Source organism: Chelonia mydas, chromosome 7, assembly GCF_015237465.2.
Source record: "Chelonia mydas isolate rCheMyd1 chromosome 7, rCheMyd1.pri.v2, whole genome shotgun sequence".
Classification (NCBI taxonomy): Eukaryota; Metazoa; Chordata; order Testudines; family Cheloniidae; genus Chelonia; species Chelonia mydas.
In genome coordinates this window covers 1,614,084-1,638,194 of record NC_057853.1, presented here as the reverse complement: position 1 = coordinate 1,638,194, position 24,111 = coordinate 1,614,084, and positions in this window count along the sequence as shown.

Here is a 24,111-nt window from a genome sequence, read left to right as displayed (position 1 = left end):
GGGACATCATGTGTGGGTTACAGCAGCCCTAGATTCCCTTCCCCCATTCAAACCACCCTGTCTTGTATTAATCTGCAGCTACAATGGCCCAGGACGTTCGGGAAGGATGAGGGCTGCTGAGGTTTTTGCTGTGAAATTCATCTCTCAGTAAGGAAGGACTGCAGGAGGATGAGCGGAGAACACACAGCCCGGGAAGAATGCGGGCAGGAGAATAACCTTCTGACAGCCCCTTGCCCGCTCCCCGCCCGCTCGGACAAGGGGTCCCCGACAGTTCCCTGCCATCGCTGCTCTCCACGGTGCCTCGTTTCCAGAGGGACGCACTCAGGCTCAGAGCCGAGGATTACCAGCATTACCGCTGTCAGTGGCTACTTCGCTTTGCCCATCGCTTTTACCGCAAAAAGCGGAACATAAGGAACCGCGCACCCGAGGAGACAGTTTACAGGGAGGGACCCAAGCCCAGACCTCTGGCCTTTCCCCTTCCTGCATGAAAGCTGTGTCCCCCGCACCCCCCACTACGGCTCTTCGGGACCCCTGGGCCTGGCAGGTGGAGCCGCACCCCGGCAGGGGGCGCCCCTTCCCCGCTGCCCACGTGCCCCCCCGCGGGACGGCTCCCGGTGCCTGCCCCGCTCCCCCCTGCCGGCAGCCGCCCCCGGGAGACGGACCCCGCCCCGCCGCCGCCGGCTCCCGCGCCCCCTCCCGGCCCTTACGCTCGAAGTCGGAGTCCTCGTCCTCGTCGTCCCGCCCGGGCTCCTCCTCGCCGTTGGACTCGGTCTGCATGGGCTCCCCGTCGAAGCTGACCGCCTTGCGGCCCCCGGCGGCGGCCTCCTGGTCGCGGGCATCCCGCAGGCGGGTGAAGTAGTCGGCAGCGAAGCCCAGCAGGTCGGGCGGCCGGTGCCGCAGCACTTCCACCGTGTAGCCCTGCAGCAGCTCGGTCAGGCCCGGCGGGATCTCGATGCTCATCGTGCCGGAGACTGGGGCCGCCTCCCCCGGCGGGCTCCGGCTCCCTGGCTCCGGCGGGCTCGGGGCCTCCCTCCTCAGGGCGCTCGCTGACTCCCGCCTCTGCTGTCACACAAGCCGCTCCGAACAGTCGCTACGCGACTGCGCATGCTCTGCGGGAGGCGCGGGGCGGAGCCCGATGGAGGAGCAGAGCTGCGCATGCGCTCAGAGGTAAGACAAGTCGACCTGTCCAGAGGCGATAGGGGTGAGGATACGCATGCGTCACAGTAGGGACACGCGCAGAAGGCGCGTCCTCGGATCATAATGCACTAAACCCGCCCTGGGGGAGGAAGGGGGAATAATGCGCATGCGCATAGTGTGGGTTGACTTGAAAAAGAAAGCAGTACGCGTGCGCAGCAGAAGAAGGCGGGAACCTGATGTGATGGGAGTGGCATTGGGAGGCCCGCTAGTTCCAATCACCTCGAGCGTGCCCTGCCTCTCGAGCCTCCCTCTCCTGCCCCAGCTATGCCCCCTCTGCTGGGGTGCGGCGCGGGTCTCCCCGAGCCAGGCCTCCGCCTCCTTCCTCGACGTGGGGGAGGAGAAACCCTCTTCTCAGCCCTCGTCTCCGTTGCCTGAGCCCCTCCCGCGCACACCCCCCCCCCCCCAACTGCCTCGCGGGAGGGGCCGAGCCCTTCCTGTGTACACACACCCTCCAACTGCCTCGGGGGAGGGGCTGAGCCCTTCCTATACACACACCCCCAACTGCCTCGGGGGAGGGGCTGAGCCCTTCCTGTGTACACACCCCCCCCAACTGCCTCGGGGGAGGGGCTGAGCCCCTCCTGTGCACACACACCCCCCAACTGCCTGGGGGAGGGGCAGAGTCCCTCCTTTGCACACACATCCCAACTGCTCTGGAGGAGGATCTGGGCTTGTCCTCTGGCCACTACTCATGGAGTTGAGTTCCTCTACTACCCACACCCATTTTTCCCCACTACCAAGAAGCCCCTATTCTGGCTCCTCCTAGATCTTTTATTACATTTTTTGCTTGACTTCTCTCCCCATCTTCTCATTTACACACAGCCAATCTGTGGCCCCACAAAGTCATGGGACCTCCTCGTCAACCTATTGGCAATGGCCAAAGTGGCCGTCTATAACACCAGGGAGGGGATGTTGGCTGAGGGGGTTCTTTGCGACTGTGGGGCCTATTTCCGGTCCTCCCTCCCTTCACGTAGCTGGGCGGAGTTCCTCTGGGCAGCATCCGCTGGCTCCCTTGACACCTTCTGCTCAGTGTCCCCTTTAGGTTCTCTCTTTCTGACCCTTTGATCTTCTCACCCACCCTTGTTTTCTTTTTTGTTGTCCTCCATAATTAGTTGAGATCCCCAGGCTCAGTGGATCCTTCTCAAGGGCTGGGAGAGAAGGCCTTAGGGTCCTTCCCCTGGAATTTTCAATAAGACCAGTGGCCAGGATTCCCAGGAAACATGATTAGCCTGCTGTCAGTTCTTAGGCAATTTTCACTTCCCTGTTCCTCATGGCCATCCTGCAGACAACTGAGGGGATGAGAGTTGCCCTTCAGTATCCCCATCTGTAAAATGGCAATTGCAACATACACCTACATCAGTGGAGCTGTGAAGATTAATTCTTCAAGACTTTTGAACATACAAAACATCCTGTAAGTGTTATTTATGTTATTTTTGTTATTACATACATCAGGGGTTGGACGGAGCTGGAATAGGCCAGTACACGCTGTCACTATTAAATTGGACCTGTCTGTTTCTTCAGAATTTAAGCTTTCATTCTGGGGAGGAAGGGGGGTGGGAAATAGTTTCTGGCCCCTGAGAAAGCTCGGAAGAAAAGTTTGGGAACATGAGACTGTAAAATGCTGTTTCAATGAACCTGGAAACAGACTGAAACTGTGCTTATGAGTAAGGCTAAGTTTTTGTCAGGGATAATTTTAGTAAAAATCACAAACAAGTCACGGGCAATAATGAAAAATTCACAGAAGCCTGTGACCTGTCCTTGACTTTTACTAAAAATACTTGGGCAGCTGGGAGGGGGAGGGGGCTGGGAGCTACAGGGTTCCCCTCTGCTTGTGGCTCCAAGCTGTGGGAGTCCCCCCTGCCTCCTGCAGCGGCCTGGAGCTCTGAGGATCCTCCCTGCCACCTGCCGTGGCTGGGAGCTGCAGGGGTGTGTCTCTCCCTGCCCCCGCCGGCTGCAGTAGCCAGAAACTCCGGGGTCCCTCTTGCTGCCCGCAGCGGCAGGGATCCCCGCGGCCATGGCTGGGCGCTCCGGGGATCTTCCTTGCCCCCTGCAGTGTCCGGGAGCGGCGTGGGTCCCCCGCTGCCTGTGGTGGCTGGGAGTGGCGGCAGGGAGCTGCAGTGCTCCCCCATGCCATCTGCGGTGGCTGGGAGCTACGGGGATACACCCCAGCTCTCTGCCTCTGCAGGCAGCAGGGGAGCCTGCAGCTCCCAGCCGGTGCTGGCTGAAGTCACAGAGGTCTTTGAAATCACAGATTCCGTGACCTCCGTGACTATATCGCAGCCTTATGAGTAATATCTACCCCAGTCATCTTAATTTATGTTAACCCTGAAGCCTAATAAGGGTAATTTAAATATCTATGTAATCTGTTTCAGCCTTCCATGGTTGGCATATTCATTTCACAAAGCTGACCACCTGGGACAATCTGGCTGATTGCTCTTGAAGCTGAAGCAGCCAAGAGTCTGTCTTTGCTGCTGAGGCAAAAGTGATGAATGAAACCTTTTGAAAGGGCAACCTGGTGTTCTGCGTATTGCCAACAAATAGAAAATGTCTGGGCAAGACTGACAGTACCCTGAATGAACTTTATTGAATTAAGTTATACCTTCTTTACCTTTAGGGTCCACTGCATTAAAAATGCAATTGTGTATGTGTTATCATGGGAATGTATGTATGTAACTTCTGTAGGAGACTGAATACAATGTCTGGAAGGTATTGTGAACTTCAAAGGGCTTTTTGGAACAATATTTGTGAAGTAGATTTCCTAGGAAGTACATGGGGGTAAGGAGAATGCAACTGACCCACCTTGAATTCACCCTTTTGAAGCTATATTCTAGGGAGGAAACCCCATTATGTACTAATTATGTGTTCCTGGAAACTCCAGATCAAAGACCCTGAACTGTGCTTGTTCTGAACAGAAGCTGTGATGAACTTGTGACCACAAAAGAAACACTTTGGCTGGGGTTTGGAAGGACTGCTCCAGCCAGAGCTCATGTTAGGGTTGGGGTGAACTCTGGTAGGCTTATTAGCATGTGTGTAGGTCCTTTTATTGTTTTTAATGTTTTCTCTGTCGTGCTTTAACCTTAAGAATAAAATAGGCTTGCATAGAAAGAACTGTGGTAAAATAACTGTTGACAATCCCTCTATTAAGAAAAGGAGGACTTGTGGCACCTTAGAGACTAACCAATTTATCTGAGCATAAGCTTTCGTGAGCTACAGCTCACTTCATCCTCCGTGGATGAAGTGAGCTGTAGCTCACGAAAGCTTATGCTCAGATAAATTGGTTAGTCTCTAAGGTGCCACAAGTCCTCCTTTTCTTTTTGTGAATACAGACTAACACGGCTGTTACTCTAAATCCCTCTATTATTAGCCTCTGGAGAGAAAGCAAGCCTCTGTTCTCGGGCAGTCTGCCTCTGCTGGGAATAACACAATAAAGTCAGGGAACTGTTCACCCGGGAAACATACTGGTCAGAAGGGAATGAGACTAGGTTTCCACCCAAGAAAGGCAATGCCTGGGGAGTTGGCAGCCTGAGAATGTATGACCCTGCTGGACCACTGAGGAGAATTATAGGTGCTGTGGCCCTGAATTTAGCAAGGAATGCTACTATCTGGTCGGTGATCAGATGGGCACCAGAAGCTTTGGTGGTACAATAAGATTGCCAATGATGGATGTAGATTGAACATCCAGACAGACTTAAGGACATAGCTAGCGATTGATCTAGGTGGTGCTCAGTCTTCAAGAAGACTATGTCCTTTTGGGATTTACCATGATCATGATATAGTGTATTTCATTTCTCATATGTTTTACCAGAAACATCCAGGTGTTCTGGGGTTGTGGATGAATTTTGGGATTTTGGATAGGTGAAATTTGAATAGAGTGCCACCACTTTTTTCCAATTTGACTCCTGTGTATGTGCTGAAAAGCCAATGTGATGTTTTATATGAGAGTAAACGCTAGTCTGAGATCAAGAAGTTGGTCCACAGTGCTTTAGAAAGTAAATCCTCCAGAAGTAGTGGTATGAAATTGAAAAGATAATAAGAACTAGAAACCTCTTTGTTGTTGGTGCACTGGTGACTGCAGATTACAGACTTTTTATTTTTTTAAACATCCACCAAGATAAATTAGAAGAATTAGGATTCAAATCTCATTTCATGTGTTAGGAGGCTACCTGAGATCAGTCTTCAAGAGATGTTCTAAGGAGGATTTGACTTGACATTTTATTGTGCCAAATTAATCCCTGATATATCTCTACTGAAGTCAGTGGAATTGCTTCAGAGATATATTTGGCCAAATAATTCAGAACACAAAAAACTGAATTATCCCTATTTTTTGGTTCTGATTTAAAAGTTTAAAACAGTTCCAAACAGCAGCGACTGAATTTGGAAATTCATTCTGCAAAACGTTACCCAGAGAGATTTCAGGTGATAAGTGAGAATCTGACTTTTTTTTTAAATGTTGGAACAAAGAAGCAGTTGACCCCTTTATACAGCTCAGTCGGAAAGCAAACGATATAGAACCTGCTGGTAATTCACAAGATTCAAAATTAGTGATACTGTAGGATGACTAGAGGCCAAGATGCAATATATATAATCTAAATCAGCATTTTCAGATTGGCAGCTTCTTATCTGAAGTAAAATTAATTGCCCCCTACATTTATTGTAAAAGTAAATAAGTGTATCATTGATATGCTTATTTAATATGCATGTATGTGTTTTGAGAGAATACTTGGACTTAAAGGATAAGGGTGTATGAGGAGTGGGGGAGCAAGATTTTCTTTACTTTAGCTTGTAATGTTTTCAAGGCTTCATGACCCATGGATTGGTTTTTTGTGACACTCCTCCTCCCCTCCCCCAAAAACCACTGGTCTAAAGAAACAAGCACAGGACTGGGAGTCAGCAAGTCTTGATGTCTAGTCCTGCTTCTACCAATTATGTGGTCTATGGTAAGTCCCAGTCCTGCCTTAAATTTCTCCATCTGTGAAATGGATTATAATATATTGACCTACCTTATACTGATGAGGTGAAGGTTATTTACTTAATATGTGAAGCAGTTTGTAAATTCAGTATAAAATTTGTGTGTGCACATTAGAGAGAGCGAAAACAGTGTACTGCATTATGGAGCTTTCACTTATATTCTTTATTGAAGGCATGCACATGTACCACGGTATCTATTTATGTGCACCCTGAAGGCCTGGCAGACATACAAGTGCTGTCTACCCTCTTCATGGCTTGGGACGCACCTAAGACTTGAAACCCACTGGGAACTATAATGTTGGAGAAAAAATATGCCTGCCCAGCCTTGAGAGGAATAAGGATGTTGGTTTGGTGACACCAAAGGTGGTGTCGGTGTTAATATTTTTCTTTTCTTCTTTTTCAACTGTAGAAAGGGTCAGAAACCAACATGTATTTTAATTATGAGCTTCACTCTCGCATCCAGAATTGGCTGAGACTATTTATGACGTGTTGGTTTGCTCATGTGCCAAGAGTTCCTGTAGCTTATCCGTGTGGCTCTCGGTCCACTCCCCCATACAAACAAATATATTTTATTCATGGTTGTTGAACCAGGGACACTACTGAAGACACCCAAGTCTCCTTATTCAGTGCTCTTGCTGAAATTTTTTTTGTGTACCATGAGGGAGGCCAATTAGAAATCTTCTGCATTTATTATGGTACTCAGTGTCTCTGTTACAATATGTTCATTGTAATTCTGCTTTCATAATTTGGTTTGGGGTAAGCTTGTTTTTATATCAATATAAAATTAAATAAAAATACAAGACAGAGCCTTTTTGATGAGATATAGCAAATCTCTCTGAGGACAAAGAATTAAACTGTCTTTCCTTACACTGTATGGTAGACACACCTACCAGAAGCAATGTACTTTTCTCAGAAGATACTTTATTACGGTTACAATCTCACCCCTACTCCACCACCTTATCTGTGGTCTGTTACCAGAACACATTGCACCAGCCCAGTATCTGTCTGTGTCTAGACTGGTAATGTAAAGCTTAACGGAAAATGGCCTTGATTGATAAGAGAAGACTCAACTTCGCTGCCATATCCCACAGCGGTAAATGAGGCTTCTGGCAAGTTCTTATCTCCTTTGGCTTTTGGGTGCTAGGACTGTTACTGTTGGTAAGGAGGTCTCTGTAAAGGCAGTTTTCAGAGTAGCAACCGTGTTAGTCTGTATTCGCAAAAAGAAAAGGAGTACTTGTGAAACCTTAGAGACTAACAAATTTATTTGAGCATAAGCTTTCGTGAGCTACAGCTCACTTCATCAGATGCATTCAGTGGAAAATACAGTGTCCAGTTTGACCAATGTACATGGCAGAGAGGCATTGCTGGCACAGGATGGCATATATCACATTGGTAGATGTGCAGGTGAATGAGCCTCTGATAGTGTGGCTGATGTGATTCGGCCCTGTGATGGTGTCCCCTGAATAGATATGTGGACACAGTTGCCAATCATGTGCCAGCAATGCCCCTCTGCCGTGTACATTGGTCAAACTGGACAGTCTCTATGTAAAAGAATAAATGGACACAAATCAGACATCAAGAATTATAACATTCAAAAACCAGTCAGAGAACACTTCAATCTCTCTGGTCTCTTGATTACAGACCTAAAAGTTGAATTCTTCAACAAAAAAACTTCAAAAACAGACTCCAACGAGAGACTGCTGAATTGGAATTAATTTGCAAACTGGATACAATTAACTTAGGCTTGAATAGAGACTGGGAGTGGATGGGTCATTACACAAAGAAAAACTATGTCCCCATGTTTATTCCCCCCCTCAACCCCCCACTGTTCCTCAGACGTTCTTGTCAACTGCTAGAAATGGCCCACCTTGATTATCACTACAAAAGGTGTCCCTCCCTCCGCTCCTCCCCCTCCCCCTTGCCCCCCCCCCCCCGCTCTCCTGCTGGTAATAGCTCACCTTAAGTGATCACTCTCATTACTGTGTGTATGGTAACACCCATTGTTTCATGTTGTCTATGTATATAAATCTCCCCACTGTATTTTCCACTGAATGCATCCGATGAAGTGAGCTGTAGCTCACGAAAGCTTATGCTCAAATAAAATTTGTTAGTCTCTAAGGTGCCACAAGTACTCCTTTTCTTTTTGTAAAGGCAGTATGCACTTTTAAAAAGAAATCTTGGCAAGTAGGGAGAGGAAAAAGGGGAGTCTGCAGTTCCAAGGGAGTAAAATTATTTCTCTTTCCAAGTCTCTTGCACAGCAGCCAGCCGCTTGGCTATCCCTTGCTTTTGGCACTAGACGGCACTTGTACCAGTTTTGAATGTTTGTTGATAATTTTCTCATTTGTCCCCGTGTGTGTAAATCTGGTTATTTATATAAAAATGTGTTACCAGTAAATATTAGTAAGGCTCTAAGGAGCTATGATGTATTAGTCTTCTGATGTTTATATGTCCATACGCAGCAACCAAACTCAGATGGAGGAAGAAAACACGCTATAAAGGAGACTAGCAAATAAACACTGGGGCTCTGTTTAGCTTCTGTCTGAAGGTCAGTGGACAAAGAGAGGAGCCTCCAAGGACACATGAAGCACATTTCAAAGCTATTTTATTCCATGGTTCATTTAATATCTTTGTACTCTTTTATTTTGTGGGTGTGGGAACTGATAGCAAGTTTGTGTAAGAGACTTGTCCCTGTCAAGTGAACTTGAAGTGTAATATCCCCCTCTCTGTGCATATTTATAGCTGATAATAATCTATGCCATCTCTCTAGCTGTATATTATATCTTTTCATTAGAAAAATCCCTTTATCAGCAGAATGCTAAGGTTGCAAAGTCAAGAACTCAGGAGTTAGAAAATGACTGACTGACCAACTTACTTCTGTCCCTACTATAATTGCATAATCCCATTCTACTTTCTTCCACAAGATCCCTGCCTTATTCAGCATGGGATGGAATAAGACAGTGTTGTATAGTTAATGAGACCGTTGTCCATAGGACCCCTAGGTCAACCATTTTTCTAGAGTAATATTTTTCTAATCCCTCTTGCCACCTGATAACTTTTTGTTATTTCTGTGTTACTCCTACTCTCAAGCCCGCCAATTTTGACATCTCCCCCCCCCCCCATCCTTACCAAACTCTTGTGCTTTATGTGCAGGGTCACAGTGAGAGTAATAAGAGATGCATACCAAACAGCATTGCTCATGCTTGTACCAGGAGTGGCAGGGTTGCAAGGAAAGTGGCAAAATAATCCATGTTACCTTTTACTTGGAAAAATTATCAGATTAGTCTTCCAGATTGTCTCTTTAGAGGTGAAATAAATAACTCTCTCTACGTAACTACGTCCCATAATTAGTTATTTTTTATAGTGCTGTCAGCACTGATCTGAGCACAGCAACACAGATGTTATACATAATACCTAACTTCTATTGTGCTTGATTTGGTGCCTCTAACCTCAATTAAGTGTCTGCAACCCAATGTAGAATGAGGATAATAAGGGAACATACTAGGTGTTCTGCTGGTTGATATTAACACTTGCCAGTGATCTGCTAAAAAAAAACAAAACCAAAAACAAACTATTCCAGAACGGCCCAGAAAAAATAAAGATCAGGAGAGAGCCTTCTAACAAAGAGCCAAATGCTGCCCTTGCCTACAGACCTTCTCCTCTCTGAGCCATCCAGTCATGGCCCAGATCACTTTAACTGTGTAGATACTAACATTTGTGAGGTGTATGTGACACTACGCCCCATATTCTTCATTGAGATATTGTTATGATATGAATACGGCATAACTAAGATGTGTTCTATGCAAGATGGTTCATGTGAGGTATCACTGGAAAGGTTATGTTTTACTGAATATGATTATCCTATTTATATGCATGTATCATGTTTGTATCTAAAGTTAGGAATATGGATTATGTATCAATTACAAAAGTGTTTGCACCTGGGGAACGCCCACCAGAGAGAATGCAATCAGTCTGGCTGCCCCACCAGAGAGAATGCAATCAGTCTGGCTGGTTAGTCAGTGGGCCATTAGGGAGGACAGTGGAACTCTGAAATTGCTAATCTCTCACCTTCCTGAGAAGCTTCCTGGGATGCTGCTTTGACACTGCAGGGTCATGTGATCGTGTCCCCTGGTACTGGACCCAATCTTAGCCTACTATTTTTCCACTAATAGGGGGCGGGGACCAAACTGGGAAACCAAAGATTCCCATCATATGTACATCCTATTTAAATCAGAGAAGTGAGTTAATCTTGTTCGGTTCTTCACTGAATCCCCGCCCAAGATGACTGCTGAAAACACTTTACAGCACTGCAACTTTCTTGCTCAGGGCTGTGAAAAAACACCCCCCTGAGCGCAGCAAGTTACAGCACTGTAAAGCGCCAGTGTAAACAGTGCACCAGACCTGGGACCTGTGCTCCCAGCGCTGGTAGCTATTCCCCTCTCTCCCAGAACTATGCCGTGGCTACACAGCCACGTTAAAGCACTGCCATGGCCAGCACTTTAACGTTGCTAGTGAAGACATGCCCTAACACTGATCTGGGAAAGAAAGGACTGGACCCAGGCTAGAAGGTGTCTGGTCTGTGAAAGGAATATCTGGAGTTCTAAGCTGCAAGCAAGAGCAGTTTATCTTCAAGAATCTCTGCAACCTGCTTAAAACAACATTTAGGGTGAGAAATTACTACTTGCAGCCAGTTTCTTTTGTGTATTAAGTTTAGTGTGCGTATTTGCTTTATTTGCTCAGTAATCTGCTTTGATCTGTTTGCTATCCTTTATAATCACTTAATCTACCTTTTGTAGTTAATTAACTTGTTTTTGTTTTTTCTAAAACCCATACAATTTTGGGTTTACACCCCAGAGGGGGTGTGCGCTTGAGTGCTGGGAAATCCCCTAGCTGATTCCTCCCAGGCAGAGCTGATTTCAGTGTCTGTGTCTTTCTGCAGCTGGGCGTGTCCCTGCCTGTGTGTGTGCCAGAGGAGGCTTGAGGGCCTGGCACAGCAGAACAGGGTGAGGGAGCCCAGGCTGGTGGAATGGGCGGGCTCATTGAGACTCCAGTACATCAGGTGGCACCCCGGAGTGGGCAAGCAACCTGTCACAGGGTGTTTTCCCTATCACAGTATTGTTCTAATTAACATAATCTAACAAAATAAACAGCATAAAGACTAGATCAATAAGCTTGTAAAATATGTTGACAGAATGAGTCAGAATGCTCAAAACATTGTGACCATGAGCCCACATAAGACTCGCTTGGTGCCAGTTCCCTGTGACTAGATGTCTGCTGGTCCTTTCTGGCTGTGGCTGCAACATGGGAAGGAGGAGGATCCGGGGAACTACAGGCCAGTCAGCCTCACCTCAGTCCCTGGAAAAATCATGATTCCTCAAGGAATCAATTCTGAAGCACTTGGAGGAGAGGAAAGTGATCAGGAACAGTCAGCATGGATTCACCAAGGGCAAGTCATGCCTGACTAATCTAATTGCTTTCTATGACAAGATAACTATCTCTGTGGATGAGGGGAAAGCAGTGGACATGTTATTCCTTGACTTTAGCAAAGCTTTTGACACTGTCTCCCACAGTATTCTTGCCAGCAAGTTAAAGAAGTATGGGCTGGATGACTGGACTATAAGGTAGATAGAAAGCTGGCTACATTGTCGGGCTCAGCGGGTAGTGATCAATGACTCCATGTCTAGTTGGCAGCCAGTATCAAGCGGAGTGCCTCAAGGGTCGGTCCTGGGGCTGGTTTTGTTCAATATCTTCATTAATGATCTGGAAGATGGTGTGGATTGCACCCTCAACAAGTTTGCAGATGACACTAAACTGGGAGGAGTGGTAGATACGCTGGAGGGTAGGAATAGGATACAGAGGGACCTAGACAAATTAGAGGATTGGGCCAAAAGAAATCTGATGAGGTTCAACAAGGACAAGTGCAGAGTCCTGCACTTAGGATGGAAGAATCCCATGCACGATTACAGACTAGGGACCGAATGGCTAGGCAGCAGTTCTGCGGAAAAGGACCTAGGGGTTACAGTGGACAAGAAGCTGGGTATGAGTCAACAGTGTGCCCTTGTTGCCAAGAAGGCCAATGGCATTTTGGGCTGTATAAGTAGGGGCATTGCCAGCAGATCGAGGGACGTGATCGTTTCCCTCTATTTGACATTGGTGAGGCCTCATCTGGAGTACTGTGTCCAGTTTTGGGCCCCACACTACAAGAAGGATGTGGAAAAATTGAAAAGCATCCAGCAGAGGGCAACAAAAATGATTAGGGGCTGGAACACATGACTTATGAGGAGAGGCTGAGGGAACTGGGATTGTTTAGTCTGCGGAAGAGAAGAATGAGGGGCGATTTGATAGCTGCTTTCAACTACCTGAAAGGGGGTTCCAAAGAGGATGGATCTAGACTGTTCTCAGTGGCAGCAGATGACAGAACGAGGAGTAATGGTCTCAAGTTGCAGTGGGGGAGGTTTAGGTTGGATATTAGGAAAAACTATTTCACTAGGAGGGTGGTGAAACACTGGAATGCTTTACCTAGGGAGGTGGTGGAATCTCCTTTCTTAGAAGTTTTTAAGGTCAGGCTTGACAAAGTCCTGGCTGGGATGATTTAGTTGGGGATTGGTCCTGCTTTGAGCAGGGGATTGGACTAGATGACCTCCTGAGTTCCCTTCCAACCCTGATATTCTATGTACCTTCAATTTACTGCATGTGTGCAGTCTCTCCAATCCAACTTCTGCTTTCTAACATCACTGGAGATGTGTTTATACCCTGTAACATTGTAGATGTTAAAGACAAAACCTTCTGTACTCTTTCTGGCAGAGTGAATAATGTTAACAAAAGAGAGAATGAGCCTGGGCTTAGCAACCAGGATGTAGAGATCCTTCAATGTGATATACAGGATAAAACTGCTTTTGTTTGTTTTTCTTCTTAGTAGGAGTGCTAAGAAAGTCAAAGTGACTGAGGCTTTGATGCCCCCCAACAGAATGAATCAGTTTGTACTTGGCAGAAAACAAAATTATTAATAGCATACCTCTTTTCATTAAGCTTTTATTAAAATTATCTCAAAGAATGAATATTGCACATCTGTTTTAAAGCTAAATGAAATTGATATAGAATTCTATTATCACCAGTAGCTCATCCCAGACAGACTAAGGGTATGTCTTTACTGCAGTTAGATATCTGGGGATGGCCCATACCAACTGATTCAGGCTCCAGGCTGAGCCTGAATGTCTACACCACAATTAAACAGCCCCTTAGCCCGAGTCAGCTGGCATGGGACAGCTGTGGGTTTTTAACTGCAGTGCAGATATGTCCTGTATAGCAGTGGTTCTCAAAGCCGGTCTGCCGCTTGTCCAGGGAAAGCCTTTGGTGCGCCCGACCGGTTTGTTTACCTGCCGTGTCCGCAGGTTTGGCCAATCGCGGTTCCCACTGGCTGCGGTTCACCACTCCAGGCCAATGGGGGCTGCGGAAAGCAGCACAGGCCCTTCCCACAGCCCCCATTGGCCGGGAGCAGCAACCCGCAGTCAGTGGGAACCGCGATCGGCCGAACCTGCGGACGCGGCAGGTAAACAAACCGGTCCGGCGCGCCATGGGCTTTCCCTGAACAAGCGGCGGACCGGCTTTGAGAACTACTGCTGTATAGTATTTTAGGGTAAAATTCAGCCCTGGGCATAAGCCAGTGTAATTTCATTGAAAACCAATTGTCATAACCATACAGCTAAGGGTAGCCTAGAATTCCTCCTTACCTGTATGGGGTTAAGAAGCTCAAATAACCTGATTGGAACCTGACCAAAAGAACCAATGGGGAAAGAAGATACTTTCAAATCTGGGGGGAGGCTTTGTTTGTGCTCTTTGTTTGTGTGTTCTCTGGGGAAGCAAAGAAGCATCAGGTCAGAAAACTCCTCCTAAAATCCTCCTAAAATGAGTCTCAATATTGCAAAAAGAGTAAGTAAATAAGGCAAGGCACATTAGATTATCTTTTGTTTTTAGCTTGTGAATTTTCCCTGTGCTAAGAGGGAGGTTTATCCCTGTTTTTTGTAACTTTAAAGTTTTGCCTAGAGGAGAATCCTCTGTATTTTGAATCTGATTACCTTGTAAAGTTACCTTCCATCCTGATTTTAGAGAGGTGCTTCTTTTACTTTTTTGTTCTTTATAATAAAGTTCTGTTTTTTAAGAATCTGGTTTACATATTTCGTTGGTATATCATTCTCAAGCCTCCCCAGGAAAGGGAGTGAAGAGGCTTGGGGGGATATTTTAGGGAACAGGGACTCCAAGTGGTCCTTTTCCTGAATCTTTATCTTACTCACTTGGTGGTGGCAGCAGTACCCATTGAAGGACAAGGAAGGATTTGTGCCTTGGGGAAGTTTTTAACCTAAGCTGGTAGAAATAAGCTTAGGGGGTCTTTCATGCAGGTCCCCACATCTGTACCCTAGAGTTCAGAGTGGGGAGGGAATCCTAACACCAATAGTTACATCACTTACATCAAGGCTGATTTAATCAATTCTCTATATGAATCTGGCTTGGATAATTGCTGGCAAGACATTCTTCTGCATTCAGTGATAATCTTGAACTATCGACAAATTGGGGGGGAAATCTGTTCTACTGAATAGGAATTCCAGGCTTTAACTGACCCAACTGATTATTTATACAGCCAACACTGACTCTATTGGTTACACTTACCATTCTATAAACAGAGAACCTAAATTGCAAAACCTGTGATCTTGTAACATGTGCCATATTCAACTAGGAGTGTGCTGACTGCTGCACAGGTCTAAAATTAAACATCTTTGGAGTTTAAGTGTTAGGGCCTCATGTGACCCACACATCTTATCATAGCAAAAAAAATATTCAAAGAGCCATGTCAGATGGGGTGGGATCTGAGTTACTACAGAGAATTCTTTCCTGGGTGTCTGGCTGGTGAGTCTTGCCCACATGCTCAGGGTTTAGCTCATCACCATATTTGGGGTCGGCAGATTGGCAGAGGCCCTGGGGGTTTTTCACCTTCCTCCGCAGCGTGGGGCTCGGGTCACTTGCTGGCGGATTCTCTGCACCTTGAAGTCTTTAAACCACAATTTGAGGACTTCAATAGCTCAGACATAGGTTAGGGGGTTTGTTACAGGAGTGGGTGGGTGAGATTCTATGGCCTGCGTTGTGCAGGAGGTCAGACTAGATGATCATAATGGTCCCTTCTGACCTTAAAGTCTATGATTCTATGAAAAAGGTGAAAAATCTTTAGGGGATCCTGCACTGTAATATGCCGTCTGATCTATCAGAAACCATGTTGTCACAAATGACATTGAGCATAGTTTCAATAAACTGTTGAACAGAGGTAAAACCTATAGGGTATGACCACACTGCAATAAAATAAACCTGTGGCACCAAGTGTTAGAGCCCAGGTCATCTGACTCAGGCTCACAGTGTTTGGGCAGGAGCGTGGCCCTGAGACTTTTCCCCTTTTGGCATCAGATCAAGCCCAAACATTGACACTGCAACTTTATAGCTCTGCAGCCTGAGCCTGCTGACCCGGCCATGCCATGCTCTTTATTGCAGGGTGGTAATACCCATAGGCTCCACATCAGAGAAGCTTTGTGGAGTTTCCTGAGGAGGGAGTTCAGGATTTAGACCATAGAAATTACTAGACATTTTAGATACCCTTTCCAGATTTCTCATCTGGTCTTTTCAGTGCTCAGCTGAAAATCTGGAGCTGTCTTTAACTCCCCACTCCCCCTTTTCACCTCACCACATAGCCTGTGTCGGCCGCTACTTGCACAACTCATCCTGTGGAGTAATATAGACAAGCATCCGTGCTAGTATTACAGTTCCTTTCTTCGTGGCATTTCAGAATCACTCCAGTCTGTTCAGAATGTTACTATCACCTTCTCACTTGTATATGCAAATACCATCACATCTTCTCTGGTCTTATATTCCCATTTGGCTTCCTATTTACTATCATATCCATAACCAAAATCTCATCTTCAGGGAACTTTATGACCAAGGTGCTATCCATGAGATCCATGATCTCATTACTCTATGCCCTACTATTTGCCCCCTCTGTTCTACCAGTTCTGGCCTTCTTTCAGTCTTTTATTCCTCTTTCTCCTCTGTCAAAGCTCAGTCCAATAATGATGCTGCACCAACTGTCAGTAACAATCTTGCCTTCCTTCCTCTGTTTATGCTGATAATCAAAGCTGTTAACAGCTCTATCATTACAATTTCCAGCAATTTATGTCTCTCCCCTCCTGTTCTTGTACCTGCTCCATAACTGTTGCTTTATGAACATATAATATTAAATTGTACTGTATGTGGCATGTACATTAGTGATCCTCCCATTTTTGGTTCTTCTGAGTGCTGGCTTACTACTTCCAAGAACTAGACATAAAACTATGATAACTGAGCTTAATCCACCATATCCCTAACTGTTTAAAATTTTCCTTAAACCCTTTTATGAGCTATATTACATCCATTAGCACTAGCTTTAATTAAGCTTGTAGCACAGCACGCAGTTCAATTTACCAATAATTTAAAGCTCAATTTGGTGTCATAACCATTTCTCTTCAGGTCTCAGAGTAACAGCCGTGTTAGTCTGTATTCGTAAAAAGAAAAGGAGTACTTGTGGCACCTTAGCGACTAACCAGTTTATTTGAGCATGAGCTTTCGTGAGCTACAGCTCACTTCATCGGATGCATAGCATATCGTGGAAACTGCAGAAGACATTATATACACACAGAGACCATGAAACAAAACTTCCTCCCACCCCACTCTCCTGCTGGTAACAGCTTATCTAAAGTGATCATCAAGTAGGGCCATTTCCAGCACAAATCCAGGTTTTCTCACCCTTCCTCCTCCCCCCCCCCACCCCACACATACAAACTCACTCTCCTGCTGGTAATAGCCCATCCCTCTTTGAAACCTCTCTTTATAATGCGCATGATAATCAAGGTGGGTCATTTCCAGCACTAATCCAGGTTTTCTCACCCCCCCCCCCCACACCCCCCTCCAAAAACCACACACACAAACTCACTCTCCTGCTGGCAATAGCTCATCCACACTGACCACTCTCCTTACAATGTGCACAGCAATCAAGGTGGGCCATTTCCAGCATAAATCCAAGTTTAACCAGAACGTCTTGGGGGGGTTTGTAGGAAAAAAACAAGGGGAGATAGGCTACCTTGCATAATGACTTAGCCACTCCCAGTCTCTATTCAAGCCCAAATTAATAGTATCCAATTTGCAAATGAATTCCAATTCAGCAGTTTCTCGCTGGAGTCTGGATTTGAAGTTTTTTTGCTTTAAGATAGCGACCCTCATGTCTGTGATTGCGTGACCAGAGAGATTGAAGTGTTCTCCGACTGGTTTATGAATGTTATAATTCTTAACATCTGATTTGTGTCCATTTATTCTTTTATGTAGAGACTGTCCAGTTTGACCAATGTACATGGCAGAGGGGCATTGCTGGCACATGATGGCATATATCACATTGGTGGATGTGCAGGTGAACGAGCCTCTGATAGTGTGGCTGATGTTGTTAGGCCCTGTGATGGTGTCCCCTGAATAGATATGTGGGCACAGTTGGCAACGGGCTTTGTTGCAAGGATAGGTTCCTGGGCTAGTGGTTCTGTTGTGTGGTATGTGGTTGTTGGTGAGTATTCGTTTCAGGTTGGGGGGCTGTCTGTAGGCAAGGACTGGCCTTTCTCCCAAGATTTGTGAGAGTGTTGGGTCATCCTTCAGGATAGGTTGTAGATCCTTAGTAATGCGTTGGAGGGGTTTTAGTTGGGGGCTGAAGGTGACGGCTAGTGGCGTTCTGTTATTTTCTTTGTTAGGCCTGTCCTGTAGTAGGTGACTTCTGGGAACTCTTCTGGCTCTATCAATCTGTTTCTTCACTTCCGCAGGTGGGTATTGTAGTTGTAAGAATGCTTGATAGAGATCTTGTAGGTGTTTGTCTCTGTCTGAGGGGTTGGAGCAAATGCGGTTGTATCGCAGAGCTTGGCTGTAGACGATGGATCGTGTGGTGTGGTCAGGGTGAAAGCTGGAGGCATGTAGGTAGGAATAGCGGTCAGTAGGAGAGTGAGTTTGTATGTGGGGGGGGAGGAAGGGTGAGAAAACCTGGATTTGTGCTGGAAATGGCCCTACTTGATGATCACTTTAGATAAGCTGTTACCAGCAGGAGAGTGGGGTGGGAGGAAGTTTTGTTTCATGGTCTCTGTGTGTATATAATGTCTTCTGCAGTTTCCACGATATGCTATGCATCCGATGAAGTGAGCTGTAGCTCACGAAAGCTCATGCTCAAATAAACTGGTTAGTCTCTAAGGTGCCACAAGTACTCCATTTCTCTTCAGAGAACACTAGCAAGAGCTCCCAGTTGTTTTTCCCTGCCATCCATCACACGCTGTGCTTTAGCATATATTATAAAATGTTAGTAGAAGATTGACTAGTTCAGGGGATTGGTAATGTGAATGGAACCTTACCTCTAGGCTACTTCTTCCAATTCAGCTCAGGCCCCTAATGAATAAAAGTAATTTGCCTCTGACTGCTGTTCGGTCGCCAATATGAAATAAACTGATGGTCACATTTCAGTTGCAAGTGAGGCAGTGGCCACATCATAACATTTGGACTCCTCATTGTCTGTCTCAGCAAAGGGACCAAAGATTGAATGACTCTGAAACCTGAAATAGCTTTGCATGTCACTGGGAGGTCCCTCCAGATAAGAGTTAAATCAGTTTGGTATCAAGAGCTTCTTGCACTGATATGGTGTTGCAAATCCTCTCCTAAGAATTATTAGGGGACTTCCATGGCTATTAAGGGCTATCAGCCCAGCACCTGCTAGCTGTATTAAATTCACATTGAAAAAAGGGGGAAACAATGTAGTTTTTAAGAATGCAGTTGCACAACCTTCTGTACAGCTTGCTTAGACATGCCTCTCCATTGACATCTAGTGTCCATGCAGACAGAGCTTCAGACACCTGATATTTGTATTTAATATTTGTTTCTAAAACTTTCCTCTAATGCTTTTTCCATATATAGTTACTATGAACTCTTATTAATAACAATAGGACAACATAGTAATGAGATGGTGAGAAATAATGAATCAAATTTCAACCTGATGATCAAACTGCACCAAATCCCAGTTTTGAAAGTTTGGTTTAGTTTTTAGAAGAGTGCCTTACTTGGCCTAGAGTTTGTTCTCCCCCAACAACCTTTTGTCTTTGAGTTTGGAAAACAGCTACACTTGATCCTGGGATTTCTTATGCCATCCAAATCTGCTGCCAACTCCATTTTCTTGGTGTAGAACATCTTCAGAAACCCTACCAGAGCCTTCTTGTGGTGTAACCTTTTTTCCTCCTTCCCTCAAAGGCAGTCCTGCATGTAAGGCTTTAAGTACCTGACCTTTATCTTCCTCAACTGCTTTTTGCCAGCTTGTATTCCTCATGACTGTCCTCAATTCTTACTTTCTGCCATCGCTTAAACTTTTCCTTCAGCTTCTCTACTGCCTCCTGTACATCATTTGACCACCACCACATTGCTTTGCCATGAAAATTTTCTTCCTTTTGTTTGGCCACAGACAGCTTTTACACTTTCTGTAATATGGCTGGAGGTTTTCTCAAGCCTCCCTGGCATCATGGTGTTGGTCTAGTAATTGTCCAAACTCCATAGAACCTCATTCTTCAATCTCAGAGTAACTTCCCTATCCACAAGCCTCCACCATTTTATCCTTTATTCCACAACTTGGAAGTCCATTACAGCCAGTCTGTATTGCGCTGGAATCTGCTTTCCTAGAATGAATCGCTTTACAGTCTCCCACATTTTTTAGATCTCTTCCTTGTCAGGAACTAATCAATCTGGGACCTGGTGGCACTGTTCTTATAAGTAATTAAGTGTTCCTTCCTCTTTACAAAGTGTGTACAATGAGGCCATGGGCTCTGGCTGACTCCAAGACATCCTCACCAGCTACATTTCTAGTTCCAGAGTTTCATTCTCCATGACAAAAAGAAAAGGAGTACTTGTGGCACCTTAAACAGAAAAGGAGTACTTGTGGCACCTTAGAGACTAACCAATTTATTTGAGCATGAGCTTTCGTGAGCTACAGCTCACTTCATCGGTTAGTCTCTAAGGCGCCACTAGTACTCCTTTTCTTTTTGCGAATACAGACTAACACGGCTGCTACTCTGAAGCTTTTCCTAGGTGGACTGTCTGGCACAGCTGATGATCCCCAGCTACCATGCACAATCTGGTTCTAAGGCACCATCCATCCACATTTCACCTCCCCCCTTCCAATTAGGAATACCTCTTCCATGAGAGGGCAAGAGGTAGAAGTTTAGCTGTCAGAGGCGATATATATATTTTGCATGGGTCTCATGAGGCATTTTCTAGGAAGGGAGAATTCTTCATCAAACCCACCTCAGCCATGACAGCTCTTTGCCCTTATCTCATTTATATTTATTTATATAAAATTTTACAAACAAAAGTGAGACAGAGGCCCTGCCATGAAGAACTTGCAGTCTAAATATTTTAAGTCTGTTAATATGTTAACTTTCATTACCAGAAGTTAAATAAGTTTGACAGGTACATTCAGTTTCTGGCTTAGCTAAATGCCACTGGCTTTCAAAGCCTTTAGGATCCTAGAGTACTTGGTCTGTGTTTTGTTTTGTTTTTAAACTTTAATATGTATACTTCTAATTTTGATGTTTGTAATTAATAAGATAATGATTTCAGCATTCTAATTTCTCATTCCCCTTAAATAGGGTACTTAGCTTCTGTGGAGAGGGAATGGCTTGAATTATCCAATGACAAGCCCTCTGGGCAGCGGAGTGGCAATAAAGGTTATGATGGGGTTGCTATGCAGTCTTCATTACCCAAAAAGATGTTACGATTGATGGTCTCTGCTGTAAGACTATAGAGAAGATAACACAACCCCACCTAAGACCCATGTGGGGTATCCCCCCCTCCTCTGAGCCACATGGACTTGGAGAGGAAAAAAATTCAACAGAGAAGTGATCCCTAGGTGCTATAGAAATGCTAGCTGACAGGTACAAATGTAAGGAGCAGCTATTGCAGCTTTGAGGGAAGGGGGTAACATAGGGCGCAGGTGGGACATAGTTGGGGCCACCACTGCTCTCCCAATGGCCTGTGTACAGGGGTGACATCCGTGGCTGCTCTGCAGGGGAAGTAGGACCCATCGCTAAGATTTTGTGACAATTATTTTTAGTAAAAGTCACAGATGGGTCACAGGCAACAAACAAAAATTCACTGAGCCCGTGACTTTTACTAAAAATAACCGTACAGGCCGAGGCAGAGGCGCATGGCCCCAGCTGCAGCCCCGCCGCAGGGCAGGGGCACACGGCCCTGGCGGCGGCCCACGGCGCAAGCCCTGAAGCTACGTGGGGCACACGGCCCCGGTAGCAGCCCCTAGCACAAGCCACAGGGCTACATGGGGTGCACGGTTCCAGCAGTGGCCCCCAGCGGGGGGCTACATGGGGCGTGCGGCCCCGATGCAGGGCGCACGGCCCCAGCAGTGGCCCCTGCCACAGCTCCAGCCATGGCTTCAACTGCTGACAGCTGAAGCTGAAGAAGTCTCGGAGGTCCGATAAAGTCACAGAATTTGTGACTGCCGTGACCTCCGTGACTAAATCATAGCCATACCCATCGCTCTGACTCTGCTTTTACATTCTATCCCTTTCCCCATCCTTTGGCTGTGTTAGACAATACATATGTTAGGGATAGTACCTTCTGTGTGGTGAACACACTGAGAATTTTCTTTCTGGAAGGAAGGTATCTGTTTCTTTCCATATTGTACTGTTTTGTTTTTAAATAAGTTTGGCTACATTCAGTTATTTGGTCTTGAACAATTTTAAGAATAAAGTGGTGAGCATAGTCAAATGGTTGACTACACCTTTTTGCTCAATTGGTGAGCCAGCCAAGAGCCAATTAGCCAAGTATTAAGTCAAACCGGTTTGGCATGGGGTCGAAACCTAGCCATCTGGATTTTGGATAGTAAATCTTACAGAGCAGGAGTGGCCAAACCATGGCTCTTTTTCAGTTAAAGTGCAGCTCGCAGAGCTCCCCCCTCATTATCTGACTACCAGACTTGGGGGAGGGGCTGGCGCTTCTGTCCTGTGGCGGGGTGGTAGGGCTAGGGCAGGGGCGGGCAAACTTTTTGGCCTGACAGCCGCATCAGGTTTCAGAAATTGTATGGAGGGCTGGTTAGGGGAGGCTGTGCATCCCCACACAGCCAGGCGTGGCCCGGCCCCTGCCTCCTATCTGACCCCCGCTGCTTCTCACCCCCTGACGCCCCCCCCCGGGACTCCTGCCCCATCCAACCCACCCTGTTCCCTGATGGCCCCCCCGGGACCCCTGCCCCATCCACCACCACCCCTGTCCCCTGACCGCCCCCAGACCTCCCGCCCCTAACTGCCCCCTTCCACCCCATCCAACCCCCCATCTCCTTCCTGATTGCCCCCCCCGGGACCCCTGCCCCATCCAACCACCCCTTCTCCCTGACCGCCCCTGGGTACCCCACCCCTAACTGCCCCCCACCGCCCCATCCAACCCCCCCTCCTTCCTGACTGCCCCCCCCCGACCCCTACCCCATCCAACCTCCCTCCATCGCTCCCTGCCTCCTTACCGCGCTGCCTGGAGCACCGGTGGCTGGTGGCACAGCTGCACCAGGACAGGCAGCCGCACCGCCCGGCTGGAGCCAGCCACGCACCGCGCAGCACAGAGCACCGGGTCAGGCCAGGCTGTGCAGCTGCGCTGCCCAGCAAGAGTTCGCAGCCCCGACGCCCAGAGCATTGCGCCAGCGGCACAGTGAGCTGAGGCTGCAGGGGAGGGGAGACAGCAGGGGAGGGGCCGGGGGCTTGCCTCCTGGGCCAGGAGCTCAGGGGCTGGGCAGAACGGATGTGGATCATGGGCCATAGTTTGCCCCCCTCTGGGCTAGGGACTTCTGCCCTGCAGCAGGATGGCCAGGCTAGGGGCTCTCAAACTTCTGAAGATTATTGTATGTGGCCCATGGGGTCAGTAAGTTTGGCCACCTCTGTTATTAGAGGTTGGACTTTAGGGATTATGGATCCTAAGTACACTTGTAGCAAGCTAGCCTGGGCACTGGGGAAATCTATAATAAGTGCTGCTTTAGTGAAATGCCTTAAATAACGGTTTAACAGAAACTAATAAAAGCAAACTGCTTTTCTGGGCATAGAGCCATAACTTTAAGAATATATTGCAGTGAAACATTTTCTCAGCAAAATGCCCAGATACAGCAAAGGTTAAAACTGTGAAACACCAAAGCCCACAAATTAAGAGTAATGATGGCCAAAAAATAATAATAAATTATTTCTCACATATTTTGTAAGAAAATATGTACCTAAATATGGAAACAGGACATGAGGCACAGAAACAACCCTGGGATTCATTATGTGAAGTAAAAGTTAAACAAATAAGGAAACAAATCAAGGAACTAAAAGAATCAAAATAAGAAATTTAAAAAGCCAATGGAAGGTATAGGTTTCTGTAACTACCCGTTTTGCTTACAGTTCACAAGAAATGAAGGGAAGGCTAGGAGATTGGCAGTGTGCAGCCAGCAAGAGGGACAGAAGGGGGAGGGATAGCTCAGTGGTTTGAGGATTGGCCTGCTAAACCCAGGGTTGTGAGTTCCCTCCTGGAGGGGGCCAATTAGAGATGGGGGCAAAAATTGGGGATTGGTCCTGCTTTGAGCAGGGGGTTGGACTAGATGACCTCCTGAGGTCCCTTCCAACCCTGATATTCTATGATTCACAGACCAAGAAGTTAGGTTGGCAAAGACATGCTAAAAATATTAAACATGTGTGGAGTGGCCCAGAAGCAGTTAACTCTAGTGAGGAAGGGCACTCCTATAATCCATTTGGAGTGCAGACAAAAGCAACAGGCACTTGGGGCACAAATTGAAGTTCTGTGGGAACAGATAGAAACACCCTATTCTCCTTCCAGAGCTGGGATAAA